At 39.7% G+C, this 26,857-nt stretch overlaps 1 protein-coding gene across 2 annotated transcripts in view; it reads left to right on the top strand.

Annotated features, from left to right (window-relative positions):
* LOC102508382 (17-beta-hydroxysteroid dehydrogenase type 6) overlaps positions 1-26,857 on the top strand; it is a 146,799-nt gene that overhangs the window by 23,730 nt on the left and 96,212 nt on the right. Inside the window, exon 3 of one of the 2 annotated variants that reach the window (XM_032493117.1) lies at positions 2,037-2,185. The gene's annotated coding sequence lies outside the window, so the exon portion shown is untranslated. Of the gene's footprint in view, positions 1-2,036; positions 2,186-3,365; positions 3,381-26,857 lie in introns of those variants that run through there. The other variant, XM_032493118.1, reaches the window with a different exon arrangement.

The raw sequence follows: 26,857 nt of genomic DNA, 5'->3' as shown, positions 1-26,857 counted from the left end.
AGGCTGATTTTAACATATCCAGGGCCACAGATTCTTCCTATTTCACAACAAAACAAAATTCAGTAAATTCTGTAAAAGTTCAGCAGTTTAGTAAATGCAGTCAGACTAGTGGTACATCCCACAAGTTAAACACTTGACTGACTTTTGTTTTCGCACTAATTGTAATACTGTGTGATATTCAGGAAGAATTTTCACCTGTTTCTTGCTGATAACAACCAAAGTATTTACCATTTATTAAGCACAAATAATACCTCATACACCAGGTACTTCATAGAATTACCTTATTTAATCCTGTAGCAACAATGTGGGAAATGATTAGCTAATTAAGCATTCCTCTTAAATAGATGAGAAACTGGGACTTAGAGACATTAATGATTCAACCAGGGTCACACAACCAGTAAGCAGTGGAAGTGAGATTTAAATACAATTTTGACCAAAGCCGTGTTCTATCTTTGCAGCCCCCAATCTCTAGGATTGTTCTTGCAAGAGTGCCATGGATTTAGTAATATTGCTTACTATTGTTAAACCAAAATGTGAATTCTTTACATTTTCAAATGGACGTGGAACAAAGAAGTTTTAAAATAGTACCCTGTTTATACATAATGATGCTAGACGCTACTAAAACTACACTCACCTACAGTTAGAACCATTTTGCATTTAAATCATTTTCTGTCCTTCAAAGTATTTTAATTCTTCTCATCACTCTTTAATACACATTTTACGTCCAGATTACTAAATAAGGTATGTTATATTGCTGATGATGCTTTTCCTGGTTCTTCTCTAAGGTTCCAATAGTTTTGGACACTCTCAATGTGAGTTGGAAATTTCTCTAGAGGCAAATATATAGCATCTGCCTAATTAAATAGGAAGTTCCTCTTATGTAGGGTTCCTTGGATATTTGCATTCCTTGACTCTCTGCACACTCTTTTACTCTAAACGTTCCCCACTGTGACTAACGTTCAGTCTTCACAACCATATGAAAAACAAAACCAAAAAACAAACCCAGAAGGGGGTGGGCATAGCTCAGTGGTAGAGCACATGCTTAGCATGCACGAGGTCCTGGGTTCAATCCCCAGTCCTCCAATTAAAAAAAAAAAATAGTTGAAAAGAAAAAGAAAAAAAGAAAAACAAACCCAGTTACTTAAGGCCCCAACAGAACCAACAGCTGCCCAAAGCTCGTAATAATAGTTTCCCTTGTTTTTGTGGCAGATCCTAAAGACTGAGAAAGGGGAAGGACAAAAATGAAGTGGGAGCCTAGCAGCCCTAGCCCTAAAATATTGGTGTTTTGACATCTTTGCTTCAGATCTTTTAAAGTAAAAACTCATTAACGACACAGTCATAGCTACACTTGTACCCGTACTGACACAATCCCCCACTTCCCTTTCCAGAGGTAGCAGCTGTTCTTAGGTTGATGACCCCTCTTTCCACCAATGTTTTTACCCATTCACTACCTCTGTGTGTTTTCATCAATATAGGGAATTTATTTATTTATCTATTTATTGAGTAAAGGTAGATTTATTTAGAGCGATGCATACCGCATAGAGCATAGGCTGCTTCAAAAGGCGAGAGAAAGGCCACGAGGGGTGGTAGGGAACTGATTTAGATGTTTTCAGTGTTTTCCATAGCAGGAGACTCCCCCCCCCCATATTGTTTTAAAGATTTCTCTACATATATTCACATGGCTGTATTTCATAAATTTTATCTACTAAATAGCTTTCCGTTACATGAATATGCCTTAGATTTTCATCCATCTTCTGTTTATAGGCAATAAGGATAATTTCCATATTTTATAATGAAAGCTTCAGTGAACTTCCTTGTACACATTTCCTTATGCAGATGTGTTCAGTTTCCTCCAGTTTATAGAAAAGAATCTATCTGGAGATGGAAATTATGGGTTGTAGAATGTTTGTGTGTTTGTTTACATATTTGATTTAAAACTTTTTTTCTGGCTTCATTGAGCTATAATTGACATAGTACATTGTGTAAGCTTAAGGCACACACTTGTGTATTACAAGATGATTGCCACTGTGTTGTAGGAGGTAATCAAGAGGACGTGACTGCCGTGTGACCCATGAGCTGGACCCAGGCATCAAGGGCTCGTCACCACCTCCTTTGTCCTTGGAATGTACCTTCTGTCCACCGTGCCCATAGCAGGAGACATTTTCAAGGATGCAGCCTTTAGAAGGTAATGTGTTGTTGAGGCCACCTGAACTGAATACATGACTGAATCCCGGTAAGTCCTCTACAGAAACCTTTAAGATTCTGGTGGATGGTTATGGAAATCTACTCATCTTGCAGCCGCCCAAGACAAGCCTTGTGTGTAAGTTCCCTTGCTTGTTAAACCTGCTGTGTATCAATCTGGAGTGGTCTGCCTCTTCCTTCTGTCTCTCCTTGCCATCCGTGTATGGGGGCCAGTTTCAGATTTGATGCGAGGAACTCCTGAGGATTTGAACCAACACACTACAGTGTGAGCTAACACCTCTATCACATTATGTCACACAATTACCTTTTGTGTGTGTGTGTGTATGTGTGTAGTGAGAACATTTAAGATCTACTTTTTTATTTATCTATTTTTTTAAATTGAAGTATAGTCAGTTACAATGTGTCAGTCTCTGGTGTGCAGCACAATGTCCCAGTCATGCACATACATACATATATTCCTTTACATATTTTTTCCATTAGAGGTTATTACAAGATATTGACCATAGTTCCCTGTGCTATACAGAAGAAATTTTTTAAAAAGAGCTACTTTCCTAATGACTTTCAGATGAGTGGATAACAGAGTGATTTTCATATACAATGGAATATTATTAAGCCACGAGAAAGAAGGAAATCCTGCCATTGTGACAACATGAATGGACCTAGAGGTCACTATGCTAAGTGAAGTCAGTCAAAGACAAATACCCTATTGTTACTGAGCAAAGCGCTCACTGCCGGGGGCGCGTAGAAGCCAGTACTGTGGCACCAGCTTTTGAGAAAAGAAAAGCTTTATCCCGAGGTCCACCAGCAAGGAGACAGGAGGTAGGGCTCAAATCTGTCTCCCTGACAGCAAGGTGAGGCGGGTAGTTTAAGTTTTAGGGTTTTGGGGTGGTGAAAAAAAGGCGGAAGAAAGCGGTCGGTCACAAAGTTTGAGAGCGTGATGGGTTCTTATGCGCAGGCGCAAACCGCTTCATACTTAATGGGTCACGTGCACCTTCGGTGGGAGGTGGTATGAAACACGTGCAATGCAAATTAGGCCAAAGGTCACCCACGGGACGAGCAAGTCAGTTCTGCGCAGACTCCAGTCAGCCTTCCGGGTCCCAGCTGCTTTCAGCCAGTTTTATCGTGTTAGGAGCAGAGGCGACTTTACCAAGCTGCTGCCTTCTCTGCCATCCTGTAAGGTAAAAGCCAAACTCATAGAGACAGGGTAGAATGGTGGTTACCAGGGGCTGGGGGAGGAGTGGGAGAAATGGGGAGAGGCTGGTCAAAGGGTTCGAATTTCCAGCGGGAAGATGAATAGGTTGTGGGGATGTGATGCACAGCACTGGGACTAGAGTTAACAAATACATTCTTGAAAGTCAAGTGAGGCGACCTTAAGTGCCCCTCCACTTTTCACCTGCTGGCGGGATTACCGCTTCTCCGGTGGACTCTGCTGTGTTGCTCTGGCTACCTTGATGGCCTTCTGGAAACACCTGCTGTAACCAGTGACAGAGGGTTTGCTGGGGAAAGCTCGCCTTCTGGGCTGAGTGCTTCCAGACGTTTCTTGTGACCATTTGTCAAATTAAATATTTATTCATTTATTTATTTTTGTTTCTTATTACTTAGAAGCCCTTTCCTTATAGTTATTTTAAGCTCTCCTTGTCTAGTGTTCCAGAGCACCCGAGGTTTTAAGTTGTCTATTTGGGACAAAATACTGCCTCTTGAGGATTTTTTTAAACTTTTTTTTTTATTGAGTAGTAGTCATTTTACAATGTTGTGTCAAATTCCAGTGTAGAGCACAATTTTTCAGTTATACATCAACATACATATATTCATTGTCACATTTTTTTCACTATGAACCACCACAAGATCCTGTATATATTTCTCTGTGCTATACAGTATAATCTTGCTTATCTATTCTACATTCTGAAATCCCAGTCTATCCATTCCCACCCCCCGCCCCCTTGGCAACCACAAGTTTGTATTCTATGTCTGTGAGTCTGTTTCTGTTTTGTATTTATGCTTTTTTTTTTTTTTAGATTCCACATATAAGTGATTTCATATGGTATTTTTCTTTCTCTTTCTGGCTTACTTCACTTAGAATGACATTCTCCAGGAACATCCATGTTCCTGCAAATGGCGTTAATGTCGGTTTTTAATGGCTGAGTAGTATTCCATTGTATAAATATACCACCATTTCTTTATCCAGTCATCTGTTGTTGGACATTTAGGCTGTTTCCATGTCTTGGCTATTGTAAATAGTGCTGCTATGGACATTGGGGTGCAGGTGTCATTTTGAAGTAGGGTTCCTTCTGGATGTATGTTGAGGATTTTTTTTTAAATGTCAACTGCTTCATGTCTTTGAGGTGCATTATAACTGGAAATGTCCAGAACACCATCCTATTCAATAATTCACAGGTAATTATCTTATTTGGCTCTCCCAGCCTCTCGTGTTCCCTGGGCATGCCAGTGTCCTGCCAGTGAGAGGACACAGAATGGAAGGAAGCCGGCAGAGGAGGGAAGTGTTTGATTGGGGTAATTGATGTTGCAGTCAATTCAGGTTTCTGATGTGGTTTCTGGTCTGAAAGTGTAATTTGGAAAATGTCTAACATTAGAGTACTTGACTTCTAAAATTATACCTAATGTAGACTAAACACCATCAAGCCTGTCAGGGGGATTTGACTTCGTAATGTAGGCAAAACCTTAAATAAACAAACTCATTGTGATCCCTTTAGGACTTGTACGCAACTCAGAGCCCCCCAATTCCATTATATTTAATTATTTATTGAGACCCATCTGAGTACTTGACTCTACACAGCCATAAATAAAAACCTAGGCCTCTCCCAGGGACCTCCCCAGCTAAATTCTGTTGATTAATATCCTGGTATGATTGGAGGATGGATTGGTCCAGAGTGCAAAAAAATTCTCTGAAGCTTACATTAATTATGAAAACCTTGAAAAGTGATTATCTTTTGTATTAGCTCTATGCCAAAGTTAGAATCATTTGTTTCTTAAGTACCTAATATGGTTGATGGTAAAGCTCTTAGGTTATGCTTCAGAGTATTATTATGTGGACAGATTCTTGGTTTGTTGATTAATGATTAGAATCATAATGAAAGTTGCTTGCTTTCACAAAGGACTAACCCCATTAGTGGCTCTGTCCCTACTTTCAATATTTGCAATAAACTGGGCCACAGAGGAAGTTTTGTAACGTATATCATTACTATCAAGTAGACCCTTCAAAGCTCCAATTTTGCTCACTTGGGTTTAGTGTCTCGTCACCTGCAAGCCACAGCACAGTCCTCTGGGGCTTTGCTGCCGAAAGTGTGGTCTGATTGCCCAGCACCTTCAGCATCACCTGGGAGCTTGTGCAGACCACTCCAGCCCTGCTGAGACAGAATCTGTATTTTTAACAAGATCCCTAGGTGGTTTGGAGGCATTTTTTCAAGTCTGAGAGACCTTATGTCTAGTCCATCAGCGAACTGTTAGAGCGCGGAGGTCTCTCTTCCTCCCCAGGTAGAAAACAAAGCCCGGAGGGATTAAATTCACCCAGTGGCTAACAGGCAAGTAGCGAGTGGTAGGTATATAGTCAGGTCAGGTCCTGCCCCCTGTGTTACTGACTTTGTTTTCATTGTCTGCCCACTGGGTCATTCCTCTCCCTTCTGTAAGAGCCTTATCACTGCCTCATCCAGGGAGGTACCAACTGCACCACCAGTCGAAGGAGACTTCCTCCCACGTCTCTACCCTGCCCCCAGCCACAAGGGGTGTGACTGAGGATGGGTCCATCAGCTTCTGTTGCTAGAGCCTCAGATCTTTAGTGGAGACACACAGGGACACAAGGCGCTTGTAGTCAAGTCATCTCATAGCAGGCCTGCAGGTTGAAGCCCCGAAGCTCCCTCCTGCTGCCCCAGGCCCTAGGAGATGAGCTAGTTTCTGTGATGATGGATGTTCAGCATTTCCTTCTGTTCCAATCCTTAGACATAATCAATGTCAATTCTTTATGAAAAAGATACTCATTTTAGAATTTCCAGGCATAAACCAGTGTATGTGCCTTTTTAAAATTCTACAAATTGGTTCATCGCATAGACACCCTTCTGCATCTTGTGTGTTCACTTCATGTAGGCTGTAATTCCTTGTTGGGAGCCTTTGGGGCCAGTTGGGTTTAGGAGCTCAGAGTCTTTCGGATTTTAGAGTAGTGATACAGTGCTCACACCAAAGATCATGTAATACAGCTGGTCTGAGGCGGCACCCCATAATTAAACACATTAAATGATTTTTGCACTGGAAAGTATGAATATTCTATGCACACGAAGTGAGATCAATTAAGACTTTACATATTTTCACATCAGGGCAGGTGAATATTTGCTGTCAAGTGAGTTTTGGACTGGTCAGGTTTTGCCCCCAATTAAGTTGCAAGAAAACCTTTCAGTTTCCAGTGTGTGTGTTGGATTTTGGAATTGTGGATAAGAAATTGCTAGCACGTGTAATATACCTTGGAGGTATGATTGCCAAACCAGTACTTGTAGATTTACCTCGATCTTTTTCGTGTCTGCAGAAATATTCCACTGCATGAAAATAGCATGATTTATTTAACCAGTCTTCTATTGATGGATGTTTAGGGTTTTCCAATTTCTGCCCTTATGTATAATGTTGCAGTGATCATCTTTGTGTGTGTTTGTTTTCATGTAATTGTACAAATGTGAAGCAACAATTTAAATGTATGAACAGAGCCAATCAGAGGGGAAAATATTGCTCATCTTCTAACTGCAAGTGATTTCTTCCATTGTTGAATGACATTTATGTAGAAAATTCTAAATGTGATGGTAGAAAATAAATCTTGGCAAAATGGAAAAAGCTCAGCCTTGGGAGTCAGGACTCGTGTTCCAGTTCAGGCCTTGCCATTTAACATGGGCAACGTTTTTTTTTTGTGTGTGTGTGCACCAGTTTTTCAGTCTATAAAATAGAGATCTGTAATGTGTGACTCTGACCAAGATTGATTTCCTGCGTACAGGCACTGTTCAGTGTGCCTGAGAAGCAGCAGGAATCCAAAATCAGAGAATCCCTGCTATGAGGAGCTTACATTTTAATCAGAAAAACCTACAATAAACATGAGAACAAGGTAAAGTATTTAGTATGTTAGGTAAGTGGCAAGGAAAACAATAAAGCAGCCAAAGGTAATAGGATGTGTTTTGGGCAGCGTGGCCAGGGAAAGCTTCACAGAAGATACCTGCACAGAGCCTACGAGGAGTAAGGGAAGTAGCCGTGCAGATGTTTGGGGAGGGGCAGTCAGAGCAGAGGAGGTGGTAAATACAAAGACGCTAAGGTGGAATCATGTCTGGGCTGTTCAGAAGTTCAAGACGGCCAGTGTGGTTGAAGAAGCTTAAGTAGGTGGGATGGAGGGAGAAGCAGGTGATGCAGGGAGGCACCAGAGGGCTAGATGAAAGGACTCTAAAGGTTTAGTGAGGACTTTGGTTTGCACTGTGAGAGGAGACACCCTTGGAGGGCTGCAAACACGAGAATATTGTGACCTGCTTGGTGCTTTAAAAGGGCCTCTCTGTTAAGACTATACTGGAAGGAGCAAGGACAGAAGTGTGGAAGGGAGGCTATTAATGGAGACTAGGCAGGAGGCTGTTGAACTAATCTAGGCAGTGACAGTAAGCATGGTGAGACAAGGCTGAATTCTGGATATAATTTGAAGGTAAATCTTACAAGGGTTATTGATGGATTGATTTGAGGTGGAGAAAAGAATTTAATGATGACTCTGTGGTCTGTTGTCTGAGCAGCTGGAAGAATAGGGGCCAGCGAGTGAGATGGGGAGCAGGTGCTGGGAGACCAGGTGCAGGGGAAAGTCAGGAGCTCGGGTTTGGATGAATCAAGTTTGTCTATTAGACATCCTCGTGAAGATACCACGTAGACGTTTGGATAGAGATGAGTCTGGAGTTTAAGGGAACAGGTTTGGGTTGGAGATAAAAATTCGGCAGTCATCAATGCATAGATGGACTTAAAGCCTTGGATGGGATTATGCAGGAAGTGCATGCAGGCAGGTAAAATGGGAGGTCTAGGGACTGGACCTGAAGGAACTCCAACACTGAAATGTCAAAAGCAAAAGAGATTGAGAAGGAAAGGACCGAGAGGGGGAAGAAAAACCAGAGGAATGTGGTGTCCTGGAAGCCAAGCGAAGACAGTGTTTCCAGAAGGAGAGCGATCGACTGTGCTGAAGACTGCTGCCAGGTCAATTTAGGAGAGGAATGAGGCATCAGACGGTCCTTGTTAAGCTGATGAAAGCCATTTCAGTGGAGTAGACGGCATAAAAAGCTGGCTGCATTTGGGTTCAAGAGAGGCAGGAGGAGAGAATGGGAGACAGTGAGTATGGGCAACTGTTTCTGGTGTTTTTTGTGGGTGTGTGTGACCAAAAAAGAGAAAAGCAGTGGAACTTGGAGGTAGCAGACGGCGTCAAAATAAGCTTCAATTTTTTTAGATGGAAAGATTAATGGCATATTTATGTGCTAATGGGGATGTTTCGGTAGAGAGGGAAAAAATGGATGCTGCAGGAGAGAGAGGGTGGTTGTTATTGAGCAACAGATTGGGACCTGGCCTCATCCAAGCTCGTCCAGAGTCATAGGAGAAATGATGGTAGGTGGGAGATGTGGTGGGGACTTGGGGGAGTCCTGGGTTTTCTGTTTTTCTTTTGTTTTTTGATGAGAACATTTAAGTTGTACTCTCTTAGCAAATTTCAGTTATACAGTCCAGTGTCATCAACTATAGTCACCATGTTTTGCATTAACTCCTTAGACCTTGTTCACTGTGGAGCTGAAAGTTCGGACTCTTACCAACCTCTCCCTATTTCTCACAGCCCCAGCCCCAGCCACCGCTTTTTACTCTCTGTTTCTAAGGATTTGCCTTTTTTTTCTTTTTGGATTCTACATATTAGTGATAACGTGTAGTATTTGTCTTTGTCTGTCTTATTTCACGTAGCATAATGCCTTCCAAGTCCATTCATGTCACAGAGGCAGGATTTCCTTTTTCTCATGGCTGAATAATATTCCGTTGTGTATGTTGAAATATATATATATCCATCCATCTTCTGAAGTTCTATTTTTATGATTCAGAAGTGGGCATTTAGGTTGTTAGTGAGAGTGGAGCCGCACTCGGGTGGGAAAGTGTGAGGCAGGCACTGCTGTTTGTTGTTATGGTCCCTATGATACCACCTATGAATTAAAACTATGCACACATATTAATTTGATAAAACATAAATATTTTTAAAAAGGAAGAGGAGAGAGTGTCTGGTTTACTTCTATGGGGAACAATTGTGTGAGGTAACCCTTAAGCGAATGGAGGGACAGAGCAACCACAGAGGGAAAGACAGACCAGGTGTAGGGTTGGGTTCTAGAAGTCACCAACATCAGAATGAGCCACTAGGGTATGAAAGATTTTCTGAGACTCTTAAAAACATGAAGAATCTGAAAAGTATGAAACATGACTGCGTTTCAATAGGACTCTTACTGAGAATGATTCCATCTCTTAACAATTCCAAATATATTTCAGTGGTCAAGTAATGTTAACCACTGACATTTCAGCCTCTTAAGTAGTCTCAAATAGTTTTTCAGCTCTATGGCTGGGGGTGTCGGGGAGGGTATACCTGTGCAGGGGTGCTCTTAGCATTCTTTTGTAATTTGAAGCCTGGGACTGAAACATCTTTCTCTTTCTCTCTGTTGCTCCCTCTCACTCCCTGTGTTCCCCAACTTTTTTTTTTCTCTCTCTCTCCCCTTCATTCTGTTGCAAGACATGGGCTTCCATTCATCGCATTCTCAATGACCATCTTTTTTATACCCTCCCTTATTCCCTCTTATTTAAATCATACTTATTTTTTTTAATTCAGGTTAATTTCCATTTTCTTGCTGAAACTTCTTTTGGCCAATCCAATCCTGTTACCCCTTTTTTCTTCTTTACTTTCTTCCTGCACCTGGAGAGATAAAAGACCCCAGTCTGTTGTTGGAGAGAATGGAAGAGTCTTCATGTGTGCAGAATTGGGGAGAATTTTGTATGGAAAGCTACCTACTGAGAGACTAAAGTTAAAAATGAACTTTTGATAGAGCAGCTTAGAAGGAAAAAGAAAGTTTTCAACATGGCAGACTTGGACTAAGAATCAGGAAGTTTGGATTTTAGTCCTGACTCTGCCACTAGCTGAATGGCTTTGATTGAATTATGTAACTTCTCTGGTCCTCAATAGACCTGTCTTTAAAATGACTGGGCTGGACTAGATGATCCACCACTAGACACAATGACTAAAATGCAAACATTCAGCTGTGCTTTCAAGGTAGGGAGGGTGTCGGTTGGGGGCAGATTTTTGCCTTGGTGAGGAGTGTGGGATTATGGACTGACTCTGGACTTCATGTCACTCAAACACTGAACCAGTCACCTTCATTTTGAGCGACCATCCACTCGCCAGGCCTCTTATGCAGCCCCAACAATAGGGCACTTACTAGCTCTTGCTGGTCATGATCTTGTTCTGATCTACTTACCTTGGCCTCCTCCTCCTTCATATTTATTATGATCTGGAACCTCTCAGCTTTACATCAACTTCTCATTTTTCCATCTCCACTTCTCTCTTTAGACTTAAAGCTCAGTATTACATCCCTGGCTGTGAGTCTGTCTCCACCTGGCTATGGGGTCTGATTCCTTCCCAAGTGCACGTTTCTTCTTCCTGTAGGGAACCTGAATACCATGAGACTTAACGCTTTTTCTGAGACCCACGCTTTTTCTGAGACCCAGATCCAAGAGAAATAACTCTAGTTTTCTAGGTCAAAGTAATGACTCTGGTGTTGGTGACATCTTGATAACTAGATTGTAGTTGCCTGCATGTCAGGATCTACGCTCTTTGTCTGCTGCTTCCCTCAAGAACCTTATATAATGTTGAGCTCTCATTAGATACTTACTATTTGCTAATTCATACATTCCTAACTTTCAGATCCTCACCAAGCTTATTTTTTGTTGGAGGATCTTATACAAATAAAAGAGGGAAGAGTAGACATTGCTGAAGGAAAAGAAAGTCAAGAGGTGATTTGTTTCTGCCTTTTATTTTCTTCCTGTTTTTTGTTTTCTCTTCTTCCTACTTTTAATAAAGTAATAGAAGTTTTATATTTTGACTACCAGTATATTTGAATTCAATGAAAAATATCTTTTCTAGATAATCACTATTTTTTCTTTCAGGGTACTGTACTTTTATCATTTTATTAATATCTTATTTGTTAATTTCCTATATTAATTTTACTCATTAATTTCCTATTAAGAAATTTCAATAATTTCAAAATAAGTCCCAGTGTCTGGTTGACAAAAGCAAGGATCAATTTTGTTGTCAGAACTGAAACTCCTATTAACTAACTTAGGATAGAAATGAAAAAGAGAAATTTATTGAATGTCTGAAGGTACCCCTAGTAACTAAAGAATAATAATTACAAAGATATGTCGTAAGGCACTGGAACTAGGAACTAGAAAATTCAAATCCAAAGTCATTTACTTTATCTTTCCTAGAATGTTTAATCTCTTGGCTCTGCTTCTTTTAGCACATTTACTTCATTTTTCCTCAGTCTTACTGTACATTATCTTACTGTGCTGTGGCCTACACCTGCTGGTCCCATCTTCTGCTTATTCTGAAGTCCTAGTTCTAGCATTCATCAGGAAAATAAAGTCCAATTTCTGTTTTCCAAGGCTAAATTCCAAGAAGAGTTTCTGATTGGCTCAGCTTTGGTCAGATACACACTCCTTGTCCAATCAGCAGTGGTGAAGGAGAGATTAAGCCACGTTCTATAAACATGGCTACAAATATGGGCATGTGCACAGGGGTGCATTTATCCCAGAAGGTACCCAAAGTGTTGAGACAGAATATGACACTTGCTATATTAGTTACATGCTTGTTATATTTAATATGTCCGGCTCACAAGTAAAATGTAGACAAAATAAGCCTTTCCAAAATGTAGACAAAATAAGCCTTTCCAACTTCCTTGATTTCTTTCTTGGATTGTTATTGTAACCACTAGAGCCAAAGATAAGATGTGGCTGATGTCTAAATATAGAAACAAACAAAATAACTGCAGTGCTATTTGAAGATTTAGCTGGAAGGGCAATGACTTCTTAATAAGTATTTTAGATCTTGATTTAAGCTATCTTTCTTTGAGTGAACGTTTGATCCTGTCTTACCTTTGGAGACATCACAGCATGCAAATTTTATGCATTCCTGTGAAGTTCAAACACATTACCTTTTGTTGACAGGTACTAATTAGTATGAGGAAGGCAAAAGAAAAATGGATTCAAACAAATGACTTAAGTTTAGAAGTATGCTAGTTAATTTACTTTTTTTCCCCCTAAAGCCTGCTGGTTAGCTTGTTTGTTTGTAATGGAGGTACTTGGAATTGAACCCAGGACCTCCCACATGGGGAGCAGCTGCTCTACCACTGAGCTGTATCCCCCACACCCTTACTATTTATAAATGCTTTTTTTTACAAGACTCTGGAGGCATTTGAAGATATAATCACTGACCTGAGGAAGTAGGACCTGGCTTTGGGGACTGACTTCACAGGATGTTAAGGCACCACCATCTAAAAGAATTGTAATGTGAGCCCCACAATGAAAGTTTAAATTTTCTAGTAGTCACATTGAAAAAAGTAAAGAGAAATTAATAAGATTAATTTTGGTAATTTGTTTAAACTGGTCTATCAAAAATATTTTTTATTTCAACATGCAATCAAATAAAAATTATTGAGATTTCACACTTTTTTCTCTACTGTCTTTGAAATTCAGCGTGTTTTATACTTACAGCATAAATTTAAATTTAGATGCTAATTTTTTGGTGATTAAAGAGAACTGTAGTCCTCCCAAAGCAATAAATTCGTGTTTAATGCAAAAATATTTTACACTGCTTCACTTTTTTCATTTAAGTTTAAAGGAATTAAAATTAAGTAAAAGAAAAAAATCCAGTTTCTCAGTCTGGGATATAATAAATGCCCAATAAATATTGTCTTACTAACTAATAAATTCCCAGAAAATTCTTTATTCTTAACACTTGGTAAGACTAGACTTACTAACAACATGTTAACTGTGGAAAGTACAGCATATAAAACAAAATTGATGGTTTTATCTAATTGCTGTTCCCTAAACCTTGATACAGTAATTGCATTTAGATTTTGTTAGCTTTAGAATTTGATGATAATTGTGTCATGAAAATACTTGTTGTCCAGGACAGAAAAGTTATTAAACACACACACCCATTAAGGCTCTTTAAAAAATTTTTTAGATGTTTGTGATCTGTATCTATACACTGTCTTAAAATAGCATTCTCTTATTTCCATACAAAATTTTAAGGTGAGCTAATGCTAGAACATTCTGCCTTCTTATTCTAAAACTAGGTCTCTTGGCCTGATTTAATCCATGTTGCATTGTCTGATGATGCTTTTGTTGACAGAATCAATGAAAATAACTGGGTTAAGTAGTAGAACTCTTCCCTTTTTCCCTCTCAATAAAATTTGTGGTATACTTGTCCGACTCCAAATACATGATGGAACATGGTATGAATGTGCCGTAGGTAATTGTACTATGGGAAATAAAAGGTCTAGACAATGAAAGATAGGAGCCAAGAATATTTTGAACCCAAAATTGATAGGGATATTTTTATTATGTAGGTGGTAGCTGGAAACAGATCAATAGAACAAGAGCGTTAGTGATTTGGGCAACATAGTATTCATATCAATGTGTACTTGGAGTTGTATGCAGTGTTTTTCCACATTTATAAGTCCATCCTGGTCCACTGCCATCATCCCAGTCCACCAACCCCTACCTATGAGATGACACTGGTCTCTTGATCCTCCCCATTTAGGTCATATTCCACTCCCACACGAACATGTTGATTACCCATTGCCCTCCAGATGAAATCCACATCTTAGTCTGACATCAAATTTCACCATTATTGTGAGCCTTAAACAAGGTAATATAAACGGATTCATTAATTCCCTCATTCAATATAGGTTTATTGACATCTTACTGTACTAAATGTTGGGCATGTACATGGGGATCGTGGTCCCTGCCCTGAAAGCAAAGTGTTTACTTTTTTAGAGGGAGAGACAGAGAGAACCAAACATCATTTACAGTGCAATGTGGTAAAGTTGTAGTCGAAGTCAACCTCGGATACTGTGAAAAGTTCAGAGGAAAGGCATCAACTTTTCCAGCTTACCTCCCATGACTTCTTTATTCAGACTCTGTGCTGGACTGATCTATTTGCAGTTCTCTTCAATATCATGCACATTCCCGCCTCTGACTTTGATGATTTGGGGGGGGGGGGTTTATGCTCAGTCTCTTTATTTTCCATTTATTCATTTAACCAAAACGGATTGAAAGTGCACCACATGCCAGGAGATGTGTGCTGTACACGGCTGATGCATGAACGAGGCGCAGCCTTACCCTCATGAGGCTGACAGTGTCACCTTTCCCAACACCTCCTGCTCCATCTGCACCCCACTTCCCTGAGCATACAGCCCTTGGTGAGCTCTTTCTTCTTGAGCTCAGTCAACTTTCTGCCACCTGTCAAATGTTGTACAGCTATCAGGGAGGGGAGCAATCAGTATTACCCACAGTAATAGAAAAATGCAAATATCATGTGGCGATAAAACTTTTAGATTACTTTAAAACTCTGCTCTCATACCTTTAGCTGGATGATGGTTGGCCATGCCCATGAGACTGAGTCTCCACACCTGTTGATTAGAATGAACTAGAAATTTAAACTCTCCCAAGTGTGCAATTATAGATATATTTTTAAAGCTAAAATTTTGCCATGGGCTTAATACAATAGATTGATTTTTTTTGTTTGTTTACATTTTATTTCTGATGTGCATGGGGATCTAGAGGAAGAGGATGGAGGCCTGGTAGAGAAGGAAGAGGTTACAGAAAAATAGGAGAAGCAGTAAGGGCTCCATCAGGAAGAGGGTTGGAAACTTACTGTAGTAAGGGCAAAAACGGTTTTTTGCAGCGAATATCCCCTTCTTAGGGCTTCTTTCTTCCTATTCCCCGTGTCAAGTTTTGTGAACAAGCTGCATTTGTTGTTACTCCTTGGTGTAAAAGTCATATATTGAAAGTATGCTATGTCTTAACATTTTACATGACATTCATGTCTACATTTATTTAAAATTTCTTCATGCTTATGTATATATACATATATACCTGGACTGTGGAGAGAGAATTGTATGGCTGACTTCCTGAATCTCCCAATATATTTCTCAAATAGTTGAGTAAAATAAGTTTTAAAAGAAGAAACCCAGAGTATGTCTCTTTTTAAAAGTTACTTATTTTTATTGAAGTGCAGTTGACTTACAGTGTTGTTGTGTTTCAGGTGTACAGCAAAGTAATTCAGTTATACATATATATATATTCTCTTTCAGATTCTTTTCCATTACAGGTTACTACAAGATATTGAATATAGTTTCCTGCGTTATACAGTAGGTCCTTGTTTATCTATTTTATATATGCTAGTGTGTATCTGTTAATCCCAAACTCCTAATTTATCCCTCCACCCCCCTTTCCCTTTGGGTAACCATAGTTTGTTTTCTATGTCAGTGAGTCTATTTCCAGTTTATAAATAAGTCCATTTGTATCATTATTTTTAGATTCCACATATGAGTGATATTTGTCTGTCTCACTTCACTTAGTATGATCATCTCTAGGTCCATCCATGTTGCTGCAAATGGCATTATTTTATTCTTTTTATGGATGAGTAATATTCATACACACACACACACACACACACACGCACACCACATCTTCTTTATCCAGTCATCTGGCAATGGACATTTGAGTTGCTTCATCTTGGCTGTTGTAATAGTGCTGCTGTGAACATTGGGGTGCATGTATCTTTTCAAACTGTAATTTTCTTTGGGTATATGCCTAGGAGTTGGATTTGCTGGATCATACAGTAACTCTATTTTTAGTTTTTTAAGGAATCATACTATTCTCCATAGTGGTTGCACCAATTTACATTCCCACCAACAGTGTAGGAGGCTTCCCTTTTCTCTATGCTCTTGCCGGCATTTATTATTTGTAGACATTTTGATGATGGCCATTCTGACTCATGTGACGTGATATCTCATTGTGGTTTTGATTTACATTTCTCTGATAATTAGCCATGCTGAGCATCTTTTCATGTGCCTTTGGGCCATCTGTATGTCTTCTTTGGAGAAATGTCTATTTAGGTCTTCTGCCCATTTTTTGATTTTTTTTTTTTTATTAAGCTGTATGAGCTGTTTGTATATTTTGGAAATTAATTCTTTGTCGGTTGTAAAGAGTGTGTCTTTGTCGGTTATAAAGAGTGTATGTTTATAAATGTATTTCAGTAAGATTCAACATTAAAACCCTCCAAAAAACTAAAAATCTATCCTGGGTTCTCATACGTTTCTCACATTGTAATCAATGAATCATGAACAAACTCCATTTTTTTCTTAGATATTTTATTGTAGACCGGGTTTACTGGGTAATTCACTTTGTTTCAACATTTGTTTTATTGAGTGTCTACTGTATGCTAGACAAAAGGTTTATATAACTGATAAATGAAACATAGTTTTACTCTCAAGGTGTTTATAATCCTTGGGAGTACCTATTCTTGGTCATAAAAACAAGTATGCTATGTTGTAACATTTTACATGACATTCATATCTACATTGATTTAAAATTTCTTCATGCTTATATGTGTATATATATGCATATACTCACATAGGTATCTACTCATACATTCATAACAATAGCACTCTAGTAGAAATATGTACTAGTGTGGAGAAAGATTTATTTGTGTGTATTTACAAACACTTCTACCTACTACATGAAAATAAAAATTTCATATTGTGAGAGATTACATTACTGAGAAAAGTTCTGAAAGTTTTAAATGATGTTATTTGTGATTCTACATACTTTGGATCGTGTCATCCTTGCAAATCTGATGAAAGCTAAAGAACCTGTCCTAGGAAAGTGACTCAGTCATGTGAAATTTTAGAAGGTCAATGATTTCTTCTTTGTACCCTGGGTTGGGAATCTCAGACAGAGGCAAGAGCAGAGTGTCCTACAGAAAAATTTGAAATTGCGAGCTATTGTTCTGTCCAACAGCTTGATGCCAGCTTTTTAAAATTAAAATGCCCACAAATCCCTACTAAAATACAGATGGAATCCCTAAACCTGGCAGGTTTAACGTTCTCTGCAGCTAATTCAAATAAGTGTAAATGGCCCAATGAATTACTCATTCTCCGCTATATTTAAATATCATGCCATAAACTTCTATAAATCAGTACATGTAAGGCTTATTTTCCCTGCAGCACATCAGCTGAGCAGTCATTAATAGACTGTTAAGTTATTGTTAGAAAGATTTTTCATTTGACAGGAGAGGTAACGCCACTTACTGGGACTTTGCCAAGGTGATTTATTGCTGGCTGTTTTGCTGACGTCTTTTCCGTAAGTTTCCTTTTGTGAGATCTAAGCCCTGGAAATCAAATTGCTAGTCTCCTGTTTTTGATAGCAGTGACTGTTTTCTTGAACTGCATTTAAATACCAACAGCTTCGTCTTGTTCTCTGATATTACGCAAAACATATCTGCCTCTTAACTTGCCTGGTTCCAAACCTCACTTGCCATATGCACTTTCTACCCTTTGATCTTTCTCTGAATTGCTATTTATCAGTTTCAAAAACCTGTAGCTGAAGGGTGGGCCAATTCAAAGGTGCCCAACAGTGCTTGTGGCCCTGGATCCACAAAATCAAGTCAGTCACACGTCTGGCATGCTGCCTCTAACCAGACTGCATGCATCACAAGAGCACAACTTTTCCATTGATTCCTGAGTAACGACGTAAAAAGATGTGAACTTCATCTTTAAAGTAATAAGTAACTCTCCCCCCTACTCATAGCACACAGAAATTTAGTCATCTAAATCAGATCTTTTCAAAATATCACTGTAGAACTTTCCTTCCTAACAGTTATCACAGTTTTAAGTTTACGTTATATTCATGTGATTATTTGATATGTGTCTGTCTTCACTATCATGTTGTAAGAATCTTGTGTCGGGAAGCGCGTCTAGTTGGCTCACCTGTATATTTGCAGCACCTCGTACAGTGTCTGGTGGTAGGTAGTATGTGCTAAATGAATTTACTCTTGCCCAGATATTTTGATATTTCCCCTTTGGAACCATCTTCAGATACAGTTTTTCAGCAACAAGAGAATAGTCTTCTTGATTTTCTTTGAGGAGCATCAGAGCATCTTGTCCTGCCTGCTGTTTCCTTCTTTCTTGCCTTTGCTCTGCTTAGCTCTTCTCAGTTGTCCTCTTTCTCGTTCCTCTGAGTGCAACTGAAGCAAACCCTGGAAGTTACCTGGCACAGCGGTACTGATGCTGGCCTGGAATCCACTGCGGGAAAACTGGGGCAGGCTGAGGGATGGAGGAAAAAGTTACATTTCTATAGGACTGTAACTGTCTTTTTATATATTTCTGTAATGTTTTAGTTTCTTTTTTCACACTAGGGTTGTGTTTACTTTAGTAATTAAAAAAACCCACATACAATGAATACTTTTTATCATGAGGAAAATAATGCTGTTAAGTAATTTTCAAGAAAAAAGTTTCAAAAGCATAATATAAAATTGGATGGATTTATAATAAAATATATACAGAGAGTTACAGTTATTGAATTGATAGTAAAATCCCTTAGAATTACTTTATTTTGAGGCCAGTACATACAATTATATAGTTTACTGGTCCATGGAGGACTCAGGGCCCGTGTGCTGCTGCTTCCCAGCCTGCTGACTCCAGCACATTACTGGACACATGCCTCGGTTTCCTTATCTGTTAAACAAGGATAGTCCTAGTTTTTGCCTTACAGAGTGTCAAGAACATAGAAGAGGCCGAGCATATAGGAATGCACCATCACTATTGTTGCTATGGTGGTGGTTACTTTGTACTTCAGGTAACCTAAATATACATAGAGAGAGATTTCAAAAAGTAATTCCCCATTTATTTATCAGAGCTTATTCATATATACAACTTATAGTTGGAAAGTAAGTAATGATAATTTGCCTAGTATATAGAAAGTTTGTCCTTCTCCCATGATTACATTCGTCCTTTATTAAGTAGTACTTGAATATATTTATTTCATTGTAGTGTCTACAAACACTTGGGCAAAGGAATGGAATAGAAATTGGTCATGTACCCAGAGGGAATGTGGTGGTCTGGCATGATGATGATAACAAAGATGATGGCAGTGATGTTGTTAGAGGCTATATATCAGCTCTACTACTTATGTGCTAGCTGTGTGACCTTGGGTAGATCACTCAACCTCTCTGAGTCCCTTTTCTCCTCTCTGAGATCAAGATTCTTATTCTGTTAATTGGTGTCTTTTTGATGATTGCCATTCAGACAGTTGTGAGGTGATATCTCATTGTGGTTTTGATTTGCATTTCCCTGATGATGAGTGATATAGAGCTTCTTTTCAAGTGCCTGTTGGCCATCTGGGTGTCTTCTTTGGAAAAACATCTATTCAGTTCCTCTGCTCATCTTAAAATGGCACTGTGGGGTTTTTTTTGTTTGTTTTTTTTTATGTTGTGTTGAATGAGTTCTTTATGTACTTTGGTTGTTAACTCCTTATTGGCTATCTCATTTGCAGATATCTTCTCCCATTTAGTAGGTGGCCTTTTCATTTTGTTGATAGTACCCTTCGCCGTGCAGAAGAAGCTTTTTAGTTTGGTGTAACCCCATTTGTTTATTTTTGCTTTTGTGAACTTTTAATTCCTCAGATTCAGTACGGTAGGAGCCCTGTGCCGCCTGTATTTCTCTGTATTTTTCCCTCACGTGTTTCCTTCCCCTGTCCTCCCCTAACCTTTCCCTCCTTATCCATATCCTCTTTGAAGTTGTGTGTTTATTTCAGATGCCTAAACTCCAGGCAAGCAATCATGCGTTGTTGGTATTATTTGTTCCCAAATTTCTTTCTCACTTGTCCTGCCACTAGTTTAAGGCATTGAAAGCCAGGGGGGGATAAATGACTTAAAAATTCATTGAAACACAGCTGAAAGCAACATAACCTACCTGGCTATCACTGGAAAACAATTATGGCCAGCAGCGTCACTTCTTTACGAGCTGGAAGCAGCAGTGTTCTAAGTGAAAGCAGTGTGCAAAAGCAGACCTCCGAGAGTCACAGACAGCTACAGGCTTTTCAATACTGATTTTAGCTGCAGTATTCAGTAAATATCCAAGAGTCAACATGGTGCCAGAAAGGAGGATCAGAACGAGAAAACTGAGAGTGATTCGTGCTTTTCAGGATCCAATGTCCAGGTGTGACATTAGAAACACAAATTCATATTCAGTGGAGGAAGGGCTGTTAGCATGTCAGTATACACACATGCGCACACGCACACATTATTGTTTTTGAAAAACAAAGTAGTGCAATCACTTAGAGGTACCTTTGAGTGCTATAAATATTAGTTTCTTAAACTGGTGGTTTCCTTGATAGGAGGATACAGCGTACAAGTAATAGTCAAAAGTTAAAATGCAAAAGAATACCTAAAAAAATACTAATTTTGAAAACTTCTTATATAGTTTTTTTATTGTCACAACTTAGTCATTAAGATAGGTCAGAATGTATTCCCAAAATAACTGACTTCCCGTGCACTTCTTTAAAAAAAAAAAAAAAAGTCATGTAAATTAAAGGCCTTTGCTTTTTGAGCCTCTGCCTGTACTTACTCTAGAAGTGCAAAGACCCTGCATTTTTAGAATATTCCATCACAGGTGAAACACGAAGCTTGAGGTCTCCAACACACACACACACACACACACACACACACACACACACACACACACACACACACACATTTTCAGAATTCCAAAATCCACCAAAACACCTCGAATTGGTCTCCTATCATGTATTTCCAGCTAAAAGAGTCTTGATGTTTATTCCCGCGTGACGTACGCTCCTCCTTACATGGCTCGCTCGTTTTGCTGGTTCGTTTCTTGTATGATGATCACGAGTCACCCATATCCTTTCCTCTGGCTCCCCTGCATCAGCCCCTAGAGACTGAAATGACCTGGGTCCTGAGCAGACTCAGCACGCCACTTGTGACTTGCCCCGTGTTTTGTCAGTTCCCTTTAACAGACTGTCTTCCGCTTTTCAGTGGGTATTTGGAAATCTTTCACTTAGGACATTGACAGTCCTCGTGGGAATCAGTGTAGAATGTAGTACGGATCAAAATCCAGGCTAAGAGAGGATGGGCGCTCTCTGGCCGGGATCCACCAGCTCTGTAAGAGACAAAGGTCGTGTTAGTGGAATGAAGGAATGGCTGAAAAATTCTCTCGAAGGATAATGGGAAATGGGTCAACTAGCGCAAGTCTTGGTTGAATTCACTGCTTGGTGGGAGCCATGGAGAGCTGGTTAGAAGTTGAACCCATTAAAATTGCTAATAAAAAAAAAAAAAAGCAGCTGTGGTTGGATGTTTTCCAGTTCACCTGAGTTACTGTTATGAAAAATAAGAAGAACCATTAACGTGAAGTGTAGTTGCCAAGAAACTCTTCAGAAGCTGTAAGAAAGAATGGGAATATGAGGAAGCCATAAAAGCTCCCAGGATCAAAATGTTAAGGACGGAGTGAAGCAGTTGCTCCCTAAAATGATAGCGTCCCTGAGCTTCCAGTGTCATTTTCTCTTTTCTTGGTGAGCTGGCCGACTATGACAGGTTGCTCTCACGGCCAGTGTTATGTTGTTCCAGGGCTAGTATCTGCTCTAGAGATTCGTGCTCTCTGCTTCTTGCCTCTTCTTTTCTTTTTGCCTGGGATGATGGAGGTGAAAGTCAAAATCAGTGCTTTTTTTTTTTTTCCGGGTTAGCAACACTTGTACATGTTTGAAGGGGAGGAGGTGATAACTGACAATAAAAATAAAAATTTTTCCGTCATGTCTGGTATCATTTGCCATTGTATTTCCCATTTACCAAAAGTAATGGCAAACTGGTGGATCACTATTAAGCACTACTTTTAGGTTTAATATTTGGTTGTCTTTATCTAAAACCTTACTGCTACTTGCTTCCTTACACCACAGCTATTGACGTTTGCTGTGGAGCTCATGACAGGAGGCACTTGGAGGCAGAGGTGCCAAACAGGGACTTGCATACCAGGCAGTGTTTGTTCAGGACTTAGGGATGAGTCTCCCCTGCCACTCACTGAGAAGAGCTTTCTTATATCTTGGTTTGTCCCAACTGTTGTTCTGTGACATCTGAGCGCACTTCCTGTTACTTCGGGGGATTACACAATCCTGCAAAATAGTCTCAAAACAAGATTTAAATTAACTTTATTTTTGTAGGCATGACCTGTGTCTTATAGTACCTTCCCTCTCTGCCTCTTCTGGGATGAGGAGGAATGAAAGAATGTTGTGATGTGAACTCAATTTTATTTTTCCTTCGAGACCATAGAAGCCATATATGGAAGACCTACCATGTGCTTGGGCACTGTATGTACAGGAGAGATCCGCTAGCCCCATGAAACAGAGTTTATAAGTAAAATAACTGAAACTATGAAAAATTCAGATAGCTGGCCCAAGTCGTATAGCTGTCAGGAGCAGTTCTGGAATTTTAACCTACTTTCTCTAACAAAAGTCTTCACTCTTTCCAGTTCATCATACTCATTTTCTAGCCACTGAAGTTCAGGGACTATGTCTTAACAAATCTTTGTGTGTCCCATAGTCTGGAAGTGGAAATCCAGCGTGAAATCTTTGTAGCTAATTGCTTGGGTAAATCACATGACCTCTTGGGGTCTCTAGGCTTGGTTTCTGGCTAGATCGCCACAGTTGACATTTTGGGGCTACTTGTCCTATAGAGGGCATCGATAAGCACATTACATGCATGAGCTTAATGAACCCTCGCGACACCCTGTACTATGTCGTAAGTATGAATCTCTTATACAAAAGAGAAATAAGAGACTGAGAGAGATTAATAGTGTGGGCACGTTCACAGAGCTAAAATCATGGGATCTTGATTCAAATGTAGGCTTTCTGAGCCTGGTCCAGAGCATGGACCCTTACACTGTCCTGTACAGCTGCCGAGAGGAGTCTCACAGCCTCTTCCAGCTTTCTGGTTGCTGCAGGTGTTCTCATCTTGAAGAACTCTTTTGATTCCCTAAACCTTTCTTTTATCTACAGTGGTTTTTAAAATAAAATTAAAGTTTGAAATCCTTTACAAATCAGAATAATTCTCCACTGGTTAACCCCTAATGCTGATCTGACACGTTTAGTCTATTATTCCACAGTTCCTATTTAGCTCTATTCACTATCTTCTCCAAACGACGTACACAAGCCAAGTCTTATGTGTGCTATATTTCTTCACCTGCAATATCCCTTTTAAAAAAGGTAGTGCCCTCCCACCTTTTTAAAAATGTGACCCAGTGCAGCGCAAAATGTCGCTTTGTGCCATCAGGACTCTTGTTTCCACGATAACAAGCCGTGATGCTGCCACGTGGGATTACGCTTTACAGGGGAGGAGTGAGCATCAGGGACAGACGATCCCTTACAAAACCACAGTCCTGCTCTTATTCCATTGGTATGAAAGTGTTTGCCTTAAGAGCAAAAGCAAATGAAAACAATAAATAATGAAAGACCACCAAGACATGTATTTATTCCTTCCTCTTTGTGAATATAAACATGCGAATTAACATTTTAAATGTTCAGTGTTCTGGGCAAAATAACAATTATATTAATATTACCACTTAAACATTTGGCCTTAATTTCCAGAATAGGTACAATTATCTAGTTAGAGATGATAGAAAGACAGATAAATAGAGGAAGAAGAAAACAATATAACAGAATGAATAGCTGCTGAAGAATCTCATATTTTTGTCAAACTAAATGTTCATTATCATTTATTGAGGGTTTTTTGGTACCTTACTAAACAATTAAACATAATTTCTTACACTTAGGGTGTTTGCTTTAATGACTCAGATTTTTAAAAAAGATGGAAATTTACAAGTATGTCCATAAATAAACTACATTCTGTCTTACTACCACTCATTTTGCTAGAAGGCTGCCTTTTTTCTAGAAGCATATTTTAAGCCAATGAATTTATGGGGGAAATTAACAGTAAAATGTTAGAGCATTTGCATTTTGTCAAAACAGACAAACAAAACTTTAGGGAATAATGTTTTTCATATTCAATAGTTGCCCTTATTTACTACTTACCAGCTTAAAATATACTGAAAAACTGGCAGCCTTGCTTTTTTAGGTTTTCAAATATTTAATACTCTTGAAAACTGTCTCTTTTTTTTTTCCTGGAGCGTCTGGTAAAGTAGTATAAGTGAAATGTTTCAGAAAAATTTCCCCTGAGTTATTGAGAATAAAAGGAGAGTTTATCTGAGACACACCCTCATATTTTCTGAAAGAATGTCAGTCCCTACCCAGAATGATTTTTTTCCATAGGAGCGATGTGTTTTTCTGCATCAAGAGTTAAAGAGGAGAATTGATCGATGCTCCTCAAATACTGCTCAAGTCTAAGAGAGCATTTTTAAAGATCTAAGATTTAATGGGTTCAAAGTCTTTAAAAAGAAAATAAAATCTATACTGGAATGAATGTATTTTCCTACCTAATTCTGACTGCCTGTGTGTTTTCTGACATTGTCTACCTGCTTGACTTTAGGTATTTCTGATTTTTTTCTCAGCCGTCATTTGACTGGGAACAAATCCCTTTTCTTTTCTGCTACCCTATTGAAGCTTTGTTGAAAAAAAAAAAGGTCAAGAGGAGGAAGAATAATGTGAAACAGGTTGGTCATGGTCAGAGCTGTGGACTTGAGTATGTGACGTGGTCTAGGGCTCACAGCAAGGTGGGCAGGTGGAGTGGAGGAGAGATTCAGATACTTCCTTCCCACCCAGTGGGTGGAACGCCCCTAGTGTGACCATTTCCTGCTTGCTTTGGAACGTAGCCCCGGGGGCTGTTTGGAAAAGCAGTGTCCGACTGCTTTCCTGCAGACCGTGATCAGGAGCTCCTTTCCCTTGCTGGCTTCTTCTTAGGCTTAGCGTGGCTCAGAGTAGTCGCCCACCAGGTCGGTAACTGCAGGCCTGAATTCTGAAAGCTTATCTTCACTTGTCTGCTTTGTGATAACCGAATCTTGAATCATGTGTGCCCTGCTGGTTCAGCATTGTGAGTGTGTGTGCGCGCGCACATGTGTGTGCACACAGAGGAGCACTGACACACTAATCCCGAGCTCCTGCTCTGTGTCCAGGGCAGTTGAGGGGCCGTGCATAATCAAGTGATAATCAAGGTAGACAAGGACCCTGCTCACATGGAGCTCATACTCAGATAAAATTGGGGCAAAAAATAGAAATGAAGAGAGAAAGAAAGAAAGAAAAGAAAGAGTATTGGATATGACAAGTACCAAGGTGATGGGATAGAAAAATATTAGTAGGGAAGGATTCCTTTAGATTAGGTGATCAGGAAAGGTCCCCTGGGGGAGTAAAACTCAAGCTGAGAACAAAGTGCATATTCTCAAAGAATATGCAGTTATGCAAAGAATGATTGGAAGAATATTCTAAGCAGAGGAAGAGAGCTAATGCAAAGGCCCTTGGGTTGAAATAATCTGTGCTTGAAGACTATTTCTGTGAGTGGAGTGGAGTGGGTGAGGGGATAGTGGTAAGAGGCAAGTGGGGCCAAATTATGGAAGGTTTAGCCAACTAGTGTTAGGAGTTCAGGTTTTATTGTAAGTGTGATTGGAAGCCGTCTGGGTGTTTGCAGTTAGGGTAAGGATGGGGGTGACATCATCTGTTACACATTTTTAAAAGATCACGTTTTTAGAAAGATCACACACTGAAATATAGTTTATCAGATCAAACACTTTTAAAAGAAAGTATGATGAAGAGTATTTTGCGGGAGTGCAAGATAGTAGACTGAAGGTAGGAAGGCCCCAGAAGCTGTGCTGTGACTCAGGGGAGAAGTAAGGTTGGCTTACACAAGGGATCTGGCTAGAGGAGACACATAGAAATGGATGATTCTGGATATGACTCGATGTTACAGAGGACTGGCAGATAGATTAGATGTGGAGGGTGAAGGAGGAGAAAGAATCAAATTTACCTTACGGAATTTTGGCTGGAGAAACTAGATGGATGTGGGTGCCTTCTGCTAGGATTGGTAAAACTGAAAGAAAGACTGAGGAAGTGTTGTGGAGTCAAGAGCTGTTTTAACCATGTTATTTCTGAGCCATGTAAGTGAAGATGTCAACTAGGCCACTGGATGTGCATGTCTAAGGACTTAAATTTCGTGACTGAGACAAACCTGGAGAAGTGATTTGGCTTTCGTCATTGTGTAGATATGATCTGAATTGTTGAATTGGGTGAGATCTCAAAGGGTTTGCTAGGTAGCCCTAGGCCTTTCCAACACTTAGAGGTTGAGAAGACGGATCGTCAGCAAAGCAGTCTGAAAGGTAGCAGCTCAGTGAAATAAAAGGAGAACCAGGGAGGTGTGATGCCGTGGAAGCCAGGAAAGGAGATATTTCAGGAAGGATGGAGTAAGCAGCCGTGCTGAGTGCTGCTGCAAGAGGAAAGAGAAGTGGCCTATGGATGTAGTAACACAGAGATGATAGTAAAACAGTCTTGGTGTCATGTGCAGGCAGAGGCGTATCAGAAGAGATTAAGAATGTGGAGGTAGCGTTCTGGACTAGAA

Source organism: Camelus ferus, chromosome 12 (assembly GCF_009834535.1).
Source record: "Camelus ferus isolate YT-003-E chromosome 12, BCGSAC_Cfer_1.0, whole genome shotgun sequence".
Classification (NCBI taxonomy): Eukaryota; Metazoa; Chordata; class Mammalia; order Artiodactyla; family Camelidae; genus Camelus; species Camelus ferus.
Note: the sequence above shows the minus strand (reverse complement) of the source record. Positions and strands in the feature narration are given on the sequence as shown.